The sequence below is a fragment of the Lissotriton helveticus genome, chromosome 4_1 (genome assembly GCF_964261635.1).
Source record: "Lissotriton helveticus chromosome 4_1, aLisHel1.1, whole genome shotgun sequence".
Classification (NCBI taxonomy): domain Eukaryota; kingdom Metazoa; phylum Chordata; class Amphibia; order Caudata; family Salamandridae; genus Lissotriton; species Lissotriton helveticus.
The window spans coordinates 914,848,405-914,860,468 of record NC_136063.1 but is presented as its reverse complement, the minus strand read 5'-3'; positions in this window follow the sequence as shown (position 1 = coordinate 914,860,468).

Sequence of the window (12,064 nt, the reverse complement as noted above, 5' to 3'; positions counted from 1 at the left end):
CGGACGGACTTGCCATCCGCCGCTGATCCCACCGCCATCCTAATGTGGCGGTGGGTGTTTCCAATGTCAGCGGCGGTGAATCCGCATACTCCAGGCCGGCGGTGGCTTTCGCCGGTCCGGAGGATGCGGATTCACCGCCATCCTAATCGGCCCCTAAGTGCGGTCGCATTGTAATTAGTCGGAACCGCAGACTGGAGGTTGGTCGGTCCCGTTTCTGCTACGGTGTCGGGCGGACACAAGTTCACCCGACATCATAATAAGGCCCATAATGTTTTAAGAATCATACCAAGAGACAATCAATAAATATTCTTTGATACTAAAAGTATGCAGCACATTTTGTACCAAAAATTTAAAAAAGTAAGGATAGCTCAGAAAGTTAAAATATAAAATGACAAATTATTTCATTAGGTAAATCATTTAACATGATTAACCCGTTGTGTGCGCGCGTTGGCCAAAGGCCGTGGCGAGCACCACCTTGGTAGCGCAGCGCTTATCCGTTGGCCAACGTGGCCCCACCCACTCTTTAGAACTCCCGCACCGCGGCGGAATTTGCACCGCGATTAAGGAGTTAAAAAAATTATATAAACACATTTATATAAATATGACCACTCTTGACAAATCAATAGTGGGGAAAGTATTGGATTTGAGAGGGGTCAGATTTACAATTCCTACTCCAACCTCAAAGATTGAGGAGTTAGATTTAATATTTCCACCCAAGTGTGTGGAAAAGTAGGGAACGTTTTGGACTTTGGAGGGATCAGATTTACTATACCCACTCCAATCTCAACAACTTTAGGGGACATATTGGGCTATTGAGAGGTCAGATTATCGATTTCAAATAAAAACAACTTGAACCGTATTAAACAAAATCACTGTAAATGAATATACGACAAAGAAAACTATATTTCCAAAATACCAATCTTATATAACAAATCACTTCCCTCTCTGCCACTCTAAAGAAAACACTGAAAAACAATTAAAATTAATAATAAGGAAATAATATTGCAAGAAATGCAAATGTACTAACATTAAATTAATTAACAAATAAGGCAATTATAAGCAATGCAGCTATTAAATATAAATTTAACACCATGTAATAATTTAAAGAACTTATCACCATCTAGAACTAAACTAAAAATAAATATATAATTAAAAAACAATTATGTATTTACATAACTAACTAATGTTTTAAATTAGATCAAAATTATCTACACATTATGAACAAAAATTATATATTAAAACACTTCCCACCCTACTTCTGTACAAACCAACCACCTGCTACTAAATTAACAATTTCTAATTAACTTGAAATAATAAATTAATTTCATAGAAAATACTTACACACTATACTAAAACAAATCAAACACAAATATTATAATTTATAATACAAATAACTTCCAATGCTAAAATAGCTATTAGTATCAAAGTAATTTAAACAATATTCTTCACTACCAAATAAAATGATATTTTGTCTGGTATTATTTTTAAAAAAACCTATAAAGAATACCTAACAAAATGACAGTCTTGCCTTCAATGTTAAGTTTCACAATATTTTTGACTTCACAATATTCTGGCCAAGTTATTTCGGCCCACAATATTTTTTGCTAGATATTTTAGTAAAGACCACTGGAAAACGCAAGTACAAGGTTCTCTTGATGACTGCTGAAGATAGCCTTATAGCATGGAGCCATCAGAGGGCTTGATTCACAGAACTAACTTAAGAAAAATCCTAAAATTACTGCCATTTTGGTATTCACAGAAGGCACTTGCTCATTTTGGTATTCACAGACGGCACTTACTCGTTTCGGTATTCACAGAAGTTAGGAGTCCTAACTTTAGGACTCCTAAAAGCCTTCTGTGAATACCAAAAGTCTTAAAGTTAGGATTTTTCTTAGTTTAGGAGTAGTAAAGTTAGGACTCCTAACTTTAGGACTCCTAACTTTAGGACTCCTAAATGCCTTCTGTGAATTCTGAAAGTCTTAACTTTACTACTCCTAAACTGAGAAAAATCCTAACTTTAAGACTATCGGACTATCTGTATTCACAGAAGGCATTTAGGAGTCCTAAAGTTAGGAGTCCTAACTTTACTACTCCTAAACTGAGAAACATCCTAACTTTAATACTTTCGGTATTCACAGAAGGCATTTAGGAGTCCTAAAGTTAGGAGTCCCATCTTCTGTAAATACCGAAATGAGTAAGTGCCTTCTATGAATACCAAAATGAGTAAGTGCTTTCTGTGAATACCAAAATGGTAGTATGTTTAGGATTTTGGGGCATATTACCAACGTTAAGCGATATTTATCGCTAACGATGCTTAGCAACAAATTTTTTAACGCTAAGCATCGTCAGAAATTATCGCAGATAAACCTTGCTATTATCAAGGTTTATCGCAAATGCGATAAAAAACGGCCGCAATACATGAATATCGCTGAAAAGTCAGCGATATTCATGCATTACCGAGCTAATGCTCTTAGCCATGTTATCCACCTCCCATTGGATAACATGGCTAAGAACTGCTCAGGGCAGGTGTTAGTTTTTGGAGATATTCGCGCTTAGCGCGAATATCTCCAAAAGTTGGTAATAGGAGATAGCGATGTTAGCGACTGTTTCCAGTCGCTAACATCTTGGCACGCCCACTTTGCATGTCATTAGTGATAAATATCACTGACATGCTAACTTTACTACTCCTAAACTGAGAAACATCCTAACTTTAATACTTTCGGTATTCACAGAAGGCATTTAGGAGTCCTAAAGTTAGGAGTCCCATCTTCTGTAAATACCGAAATGAGTAAGTGCCTTCTATGAATACCAAAATGAGTAAGTGCTTTCTGTGAATACCAAAATGGTAGTATGTTTAGGATTTTGGGGCATATTACCAACGTTAAGCGATATTTATCGCTAACGATGCTTAGCAACGAATTTTTTAACGCTAAGCATCGTCAGAAATTATCGCAGATAAACCTTGCTATTATCAAGGTTTATCGCAAATGCGATAAAAAACGGCCGCAATACATGAATATCGCTGAAAAGTCAGCGATATTCATGCATTACCGAGCTAATGCTCTTAGCCATGTTATCCACCTCCCATTGGATAACATGGCTAAGAACTGCTCAGGGCAGGTGTTAGTTTTTGGAGATATTCGCGCTTAGCGCGAATATCTCCAAAAGTTGGTAATAGGAGATAGCGATGTTAGCGACTGTTTCCAGTCGCTAACATCTTGGCACGCCCACTTTGCATGTCATTAGTGATAAATATCACTGACATGCAAAGTGGGGCCCAAGATGGTCGCTATCTCCTACTAGCTGTCGCTAACTGGTGTTAGCGACAGCTAGGTAATAGGGAGATAATTTTATCTCCGCTTTCTTGGCTTTTAAAGCCAAAAAAGCGGAGCTAAACCCCCTTGATAATATGCCCCTTTGTCTTTTAAGTTAGTTCTGTGAATCGGGCCCCAAGTATGCATATGTGCCCAGTATCTGTAATACTTTAAATGTAAAGTTTTTTTTTTATTGAGCAGCGCATTGGGGACATAAAATACATGATACACTTAAAATCATTATTGGAAACCATTTTTACAAATAAACGGTGCAACAGCTTCTTTCTACTTAATGACATTTTTAAACAAACTACAATTGTAGCAGCTAATAATATCATCATCTAAAAAATAACATTGTGCAAATTTATCTAGAAAGTACCACAAGGAAAAAAGTTACTAGTGCATCTAAAGTGAAATACCAATTAAAGTGCTAGTGCCTAATTATCACCAATAACAGTCCTAATTACAATATCAAAATCGATTTCACAAAAAGATATGACTGTAGAGGCTGATAACATCATTGACTAATAAAACACAAGTCATCTTATAAAGTGCAGCAACAATAAAAGTGCGAATGCTTCTAAATTGGAATATAAAAGAAAATGCTAGTGCCTTATAATGAAAGCTGCTACATCAATTTGTAAAAAAACGAGTGTTAAAGTCCCTCTGTTAATTTTCCTAAATTATTTTAAAAAAATCTCAAATTTCCTAGTGACCCCCACTTGTCTAGCATAGGCTTCTTCGAAATTTCGAGTCCTCTTCATTTTATTGAAACATTTCAAATGAAAGGGAGCTGCACTAGATTTCCAATTCTGAAGAGTTAGGGCCATATGTATCAAGCAAATTCGCATTCGAATTCGCAGAATTTCGGCCTTTGCAAATGCGAATTTGCTACATGGTATGTATTAAGCAAAATCTGGTGCAAAATAAGGAATCGCAAAATTTGCGATTCCTTATTTTACAATTGCATTTAAGGAATCGCAAATTTTGCGATTCCTTAAATGTAATGTATGAAGCAAAAAAAATTAGCAAAATGTCCTTAAGGAATCGCAAATTACCACCAACTTCTAGTTGGTGGTAAGTTGTGAATTCCTTGAAAAATGCACATTTTTTCATTTTTCAAAGTGGCATGTGACGCACATACATGCCCTTGGGGCATGTATGTGCGCCACATGTGCACCCATGCATATTTCAGGGGTGGAACAGGGTGGGAAAGTATTCCTTAATTGCGATTCACAATTTGCTAATCGCAATTAAGGAATTTTAAGAAATCGCAAAAAAATGCGATTTTGTACATACATACCCATTTGCCATTCTCAAATAGCGATTTCTTAAAAATCGCTATTTGAGAATCGCAAATGGGTATCTTGATATATATGGCCCTTAGACTTTAAATGTAAAGTTGTTTTATTTAAGAAGGGGGCTTGATAATCTCTTGCACTGTAATGATACACCATTATCTTGTGTGTTATTATGTTATGTTAATGATATTATGTTATGTTAATGCCAAACAGCTGCTTAGCCCTATTGTCATGGTGATAACTCCAGATTTATTATTATTATTATTATTATTATACAAAATTTATAGCGCGCTCAGTTACCCAGGAGCATCCCGGCGCGAGACAGAACAAGGAGGAACCTCAGCTCAATCGCTACACTGGAAACAAATGAGTCTTCAGAAGTTTCCTAAAGAGTAAGATCTTGGGCTCTGAACGGATCTTAAGGGGCAGGGAATTCCATAAAGTCGCCACTTGCACTGAGAAACGCCTGCCCCCAGAGCGAGCCTTCCTTACTCTAGCTGACTGCAGACGATGTCCTTGATCCGAACGCAAAGGACGTGTGGGCTTGTAAGGGCGTGCCATAGTGGAGAGAATGGGGGGGCCCTTACCATGTAGAATTTTGTGGGCCGTACATAACGCTTTAAATTTCACCCGCTCCTTAACGGGGAGCCAGTGCAGCGTTTTCAGGGCCGGAGCAGCTGAATGTCTTCTGGGAACATCCAACAACAATCTGGCGGCTGCATTTTGTACTTGTTGGACAGTTTTAAAAGTCGCTTCGGGAGCACCGAGAAACATCGCGTTCCCGTAGTCGAGCCTCGACAAGATTAAACTGCGAATCAGCAGCTTCCTTGCTGGGTCAGGGAGCAGTGGCAACACCTTATGAGCTGACCGCAGCAGCCCAAAACAGACCCCCGCGGTCTTCCTGGCATGGGTCCTAAAGGACAGATCTTCCTCCAACCAAACTCCCAAGGTCTTGATCTCCTTCTTGGGAGATGGTGGATCACCCAGAGACCGGGGCCAACAGCTAGCAATAATGGAGGGACTGGATTTGCCTAGGAGCATCAGCTCAGTTATTTCCCCATTGAGCTTTAGGGCAGAGTGGGACATTCAACGATGGACATTTGCAAGGCAGTCATGCAAAACTTCAGGTTGTTCCACCAGCTGGGTGAGGCCTACCACCAGCTGAGTATCATCAGCATAGCTGATAATCTTTACTCCTGAAGGGGCGACCACTCTTTCAAGCGGAGTCATGTATATATTAAATAAGGTAGGGCTCAAAGATGAGCCCTGCGGGACTCCACATTGAAGAGGGAACAGGGTTGACTGCTCTGCCCCTTCCCAAATTTGGTAGAAGCGATCAGAAAGGAAGGATTCCAGCCATTTTAGGGCCGTCCCTGACACACCCACCTCTGACAGGCGTTGGAGGAGCACCTGATGACTTACAGGTGTCAAAGGCAGCACTCAAGTCCAGGAGGATCACTGCCACTGACCCTCCTGTATCAAGAATGCTCCTTGCTTCCTCCACTACTGCCAGTAGGGCTGTGTCCGTCCCCTGACCGGGACGGAAGCCATTCTGGGAGTCTCCCAACAGGTGATGTGACTCTAGATGACAGGAGAGCTGGCGGTTGACCAGCTTCTCTGCGACTTTTGAGAAGCCGGGCAAAAGTGAAATAGGCCTGAAGTTGGCCAGATTAGAGGAATCTAGTCCTGTTTTTTTCAATAGTGTTTTCACCACTGCCTTTTTCCATTTTTGGGGCACTATGCCCTGAGAGAGTGAAAGATTAATTAGATCAGTAAGCGGAGTGGACAGAGTGTTTGCAACTAGTTTAAGGTATTTCATGGGGACTGGGTCACTAGGATATCCACTCTTCATCTCTTTCAAAACTTTAATGACCTCCTCCTCAGAAAAAGGGCCGAAGGAGGGGAGCTCATCAGGGCAAATTATTGGGCTAACATCTAGCTCCGGGATCTGAGGGGTTGCAGGCAGAGAGGACAGGATCTTCTCTATTTTAGAATGAAAGAAGTGAGCCAGTTCTTCACATTTTTCTTTGGGATTATCATATACAACTGGCGGGACCGGGGCCTTCAGAAGTTCCTTAAAGATTTTAAAGGATTCCCCTGGTAAATTACTTGCTCTCTCGATCCTATCGCTGAAGAAGTTCCTTTTGGCATCCTTCAACGCATTTTTATACTTCCTCATCTCTCTCTTGTAGTTTTCTCGACTTTCTTTCGTCAGCTCTCTCCTCCATGCGCGTTCTAATCTTTTGCATGAGGTTCTGAGACCCCTAAGTTCGGGGGTATACCAAGGAGCGGAGCCAATTCTTCTTTCCCTGACAGGTCTCCGTTTTTTTGGAATCAACAAGTCCAAAGCATTAGTCAACCAAATTCCCATATGTTGGTCAGCAACAATGGGATCAGCAACAGGAGGAGGACAGGTTCTTGCCAACTATGCCGCCCAACTGTCCGCTGGCAGCTTCGACCAAAGTCGTTCTACTGTGTACTGTCTAGGTACAGGATCTCCCCACTTCTCCAACTGCCATCTAAGCGGCACTAGATAATGATCCGTCCAGGGGAGAGCCAACAGCTGGAACGCTTGCAGGTTCTTTGAGTTGGCAAAAGCAACATCGAGCTGATGACCCCTATTATGGGTGACACCAACATTGGCAAGATGTAAATCAAGTGCACCCAGCGTGGCTTGTAGGTCTCTCGATACTACATCGTCGGGGTCATCGAAATATAAATTGAGGTCCCCGAGGATTACAAAGTTGGAGGAAGCGGCAGCCAATGGAATCACTGCCTCGATGAAAGAGTCTACAAAATTACCCAGCATTGCAGGAGACCGATACACAAGAAGACCAGAAATGGAGACGGTAGAAGATATGCATAGGGAAAATTGACAGCCTTCAGAGTTGTTAATGCCGCAATCTACCGCTTTGCATACGTATTTGTCTCTGTATACAATAGCCACTCCTCCCCCCCTCCCGTCCGGCCTATCCAAATGGAACATGAGGTATCCCGAAGGGAGGGCTTTAACGATGTCAGGACCAGAACAAGAGGTCAGCCAAGTTTCCGTAAGGAACAGGGCATCCAATCTGTGGTCTAACAGGAGGGAGTTAATTTCCGTGGCATGGCAAGGTAGTGACCTGCAATTGAGCAGGGCCATAGAAAGCAAAGTCCGGTCCTTGCAGGTACTAGCAGGACAGCACACATGACAATGTGCAAACGGGGTACCTTCCACCCAGCAGTAGCTACAGCTGGAATGTTTGGACACACGTAACGACAGCAGAGACTCCCTAGAATATCTCAGAGAAGGGTCCCTTTGCGCCACAGAGTTCGACAGGGTACCGTACCGTAGATTTGAAAAGAGAAGAAAAATGTAAGTCTTTGGGCTCATCTGAAATCTGTTCAACAGTCCAAATTTTATAAAAATCTGTGTTTTACATTAGGAAGAAATATGAATTTTAAGGCCTAATTTTCACTGTTTTAGATATGGCTTAGTCACTCTGACTAGGCTTTTTTACATATTTATCTCAGAATTGTTCTTTGAAAATTGGGCATTGTTAATGATTTTGTACTAGCTGACATTTTAATCTTGTTTTTTTCATTTTACGTGTGTTTATTGCCATTGGCCAAATAAAGTTAATTTAAACTTGACTTGAAGTGGAAGCACAAAAGAGCTGTGTTTTTAATTGTTTTCTGGATTTTAAGTGATTTGATTGAGCTCTGAAGTGGTCGGGCATTGAGTTCCACCATTTGAACATGGAATAGTAGAAGTTCTCCCATCCCCAGTGACCTTTCTTGATTCATTGCACTGGACCATAAAGTGTGAGTAGGTGAGTGCCAGTAAAAAAATGTCTTAAAAGAAAACTGGACCATCCTAGTGTAGGGCTTTATGAGCTGTGCATAAGGCTTTAAACGTAATTTGTGCCCTGACTTGTAACCAATGCAGTTCCTTCATAGTCTGAGAGACTGAAAAGAACTTTGGAAGACTCACCAACACCTTAGCTGCTGCATTTTGAAGAGTCTGCCGTCTATTTCGTATGCGGATTTGGGAACCTACAAATCGCGCATAACAATAATCCAATCTAGAACCTATTAGTACTATAATGACTTTTTTCCCTAATTCAATTTGAAGAAAGAGGACTTTTTGTTGTATTTGTAGAGTGAGAAAGCAAGAGGATGTTACCTGTTTGATGTGGTCGATGAAAGTTTACTGGACATCAAAAAAATGACCTCCAAGTTTCTTGCTATTTAGACTCGAAGTGGGAGAGGCCCACGGTTAAGGGGACACCAAATGGTATTCCAGAAAGAGGAGCCGCTGCCCCAAACAGCATCATCTCAGTTTTTTCAGAATTAAGCTTTAAACAATTCTTCTGCATCCAGACCGTGATGCTGTCCATGCAGATGTTAAATTGTGACAACACTTTTTCAGGTTCAGTGGAGATGGACAACAATATTTGGGGGTCGTCGGCATATGAACAAACTGAGAAGCCACATCATTAAATACGTTGGATCAGAGGGGTGATATATACATTAAACAGGGTAGGACTCAATGATGATCCTGGAGGAACCCAACAGGGAAGGGTGAAAGGGACAGAAGTAAATTCCTCCTATTCAAAAACTTGCTTTCAATTGGATAGAAATTACTTGATCAATTTTAAACCATTTCCACACAACCAATGCTGTCAAGATGGCTGACCAAAAGGGAGTGGTCTATCATGCTTAATGCATCAGAGAGATCATGCAAGATCAAGGCCGCCTTACACCCTGCATCAACGATGGCTCTAATTTTTTCTGTCTGTGGATGCCACTATTGTGGATCGGTAGAATGGTTGAGTCTAAACTCATGTTGTGATGGGGCAAGAAGGTTGGAATTTTTAAAGACAGTTATGATTTCTTTATTCAAGGTTTTTCAAGGATTTGGTGGGAAGGGGAAAGTGTGAGGTTGGCCTATAATTCTTCAACTTCAGCAGGTTAAGTGAGGATTTCTTTAGAAGAGGCAAATTGATGCTTTTATCCCCGCAGCTGGAAAGTGGCCCAGAAGGAAGTACTTATTTAGGAGCTGGGAAAGATTACTTGAAATGGTCTTTGACACAGGGTGAAGGACCTGTGGAGGGCATGGATCCAAAGGGGCACCTGAGTTGGAGGTTTCAATAAGATTAGCTTTCTTCTCTTCGTTCAATGGGGAAAAGCTGGTCAATATAAGTGAGCACTGATTTGAATTCACAGAGATAGTTTCCTCAACCACCACCATCAGAGTTGGAACCTCTGTGCTGTCTGATATAGCAGTAAATTCTGAGAGTATATTGTTTAATTTCTATTTTCGAACTGTTCACAAAACTGCTTGTTATCGTTACAAATAACACAACACAAACAAAAGAAAGTACCTGGTGTCTTCACAAAATGGCACCAGCAAGATGTGAATGCCGAAAAATAACTTTTCTGATTTTGTCCTTTTTCTCTATTCTCTGTAGGTGTTGGAGGACTCCGGATGTGAAGCTGGATTCCAGAAGGTTGCGCAGGCTACTAGAGCCGAAGGAGAGATTGACGCGGAAGAAGCTCGGAAAGAGGCATGGCCAAGGACCGGAGACCAAAGCTGAATTCCAGGTAAGCGGAATAAAACAACAACAAGGCCAAGCGCCTCTGTAGTTTAGACACTCCTATTTATAGCTCTGAAGTGGGTGGGGTAACACGTGGAGGTGTGCCCACCTAACTGTCAACAGGTAAGGTGCAGCACATGAACAACTGGCAAAACATTACATGTGAGAAGAAGGCTGAATGCTTAGTCACAATTTGTTTACTGCGCGGATTTGTTATTTCTACTGCTTGCTTAACAAACATGTTTTTACCTACTGAAGTCAATGTTCATTATTTCTCACTTTATAAAACAATGGACAGTCATGGTATAATTTGAAAATAATCAAAGCAGACATATCAATATATTATTCTCCATGGCTATGTTACTGTAATTTTATTGTGTGCACAACAACTCCTTTTTGCTCAGAGTGCTGGCAATGCTCAGTGTACAATTCAAGTACTGGCCATGCTCAGTGTACAATTTCTAACAATTGCCCCGCTCAAAGGGGGTATGGGACGGGGTTTATGGAAGCATCTAAGATGGAATTGGCATATCAATCTAGGTGCATGAACAAGGGAAGCCGGTTCCCAAGAATTTTTACTAGCATCATGACCTTTACAGACTATCAGATAGTACAAACGACCCTGTATTCTTTTTGAATAAAGAATACGTTGAACCTCGTATTCTAAATGGCCGTCTACTGGAATTGGTGGTGGTGGTGGTTCTTTTCTTGTTTCTGGATTATAGACTATCAATGATGATACATGTAAGGTAGGGTGCACAGGATAGTCAGGAGGTAACTCTAATTGGACAGTGACAGGATTGATAATTTTTATTATTGACAAAGGGCTAATATATAGAGGTTGTACTTTTCTTGGACCTATACCATTTAAGTTTTTTGTGGAAAGCCAGACCTCATTTCTTATTGTGTAATTTAGTGTGGGTTCTCTTTTTCTATCTGCTTGTTTTTCATATTTTCATAGTATGTGTTTAAATGGATTTTCACCTGCTCTTGAATGTCTAGTCGATGTTGTATTCAATCTGTGACAGCAGGAATAAGAGAGGTATCAATAGAGACTGGCGAAGCTTTAGGATGATATCCTGTTAGACAATAAAAAGGGGTACAATGTGTTTCTACATGGTTACTATTATTGTAAATAAACTCAGCTAAAGGTAGAGCTTTATCTGAATCACTTGTTATTGTGGCAAGAAGAAAATGAAGGGTTTCCACAAGTGTTTGATTCATCTTGTCTGTCCATCTGTTTCAGGATGGAGAGAGGTAGATAATACTGCTTCCATACCTAATGCTTCACACAATTCTTTCCACAATTTTGATGTAAATTGACTTCAACAGTCTGATGTGATTTTAGATGATAAACCGTGTAAGCGCGCTATATGATTCATAAAAATATTACTGAATTCAAGTGATGTAGGTAATTTACGCAATGGAATAAAGCTCGCCATCTTGGACAGATAGTCTACAACTACAATGATAGTAGTGTTACCAGCAGCTGGTGGTAGATTGGTGATGAAATCTAGAATGATATTATGCTAGGGACCTGTTTTTGTAATTCTTTTGTGGGTACAAATATACATGTTACATGATATAGTAATCCATCTCTGATAGTGTTTTTTGAATGTGACAACCACTCTTGTATATTTTGCTTTAGACTTTCTTGCTTTATTAAAGGTGAAAGGGTTTGTTGTAACATGGGTTGTCAGAAGGTATTATCAGAGGGATAAAGCTCTCTTGTTTGGAGTCTGCTGTATGACCAAAACGGGAGAATACGTCTGACTGTATTTGTTTAGAACCTGGTCGATATATTATCACAAAATCGAAATCACTGAAAAGTAAACATTTCATGTGTTGAGGTGTTAATGCTTTTATTTTG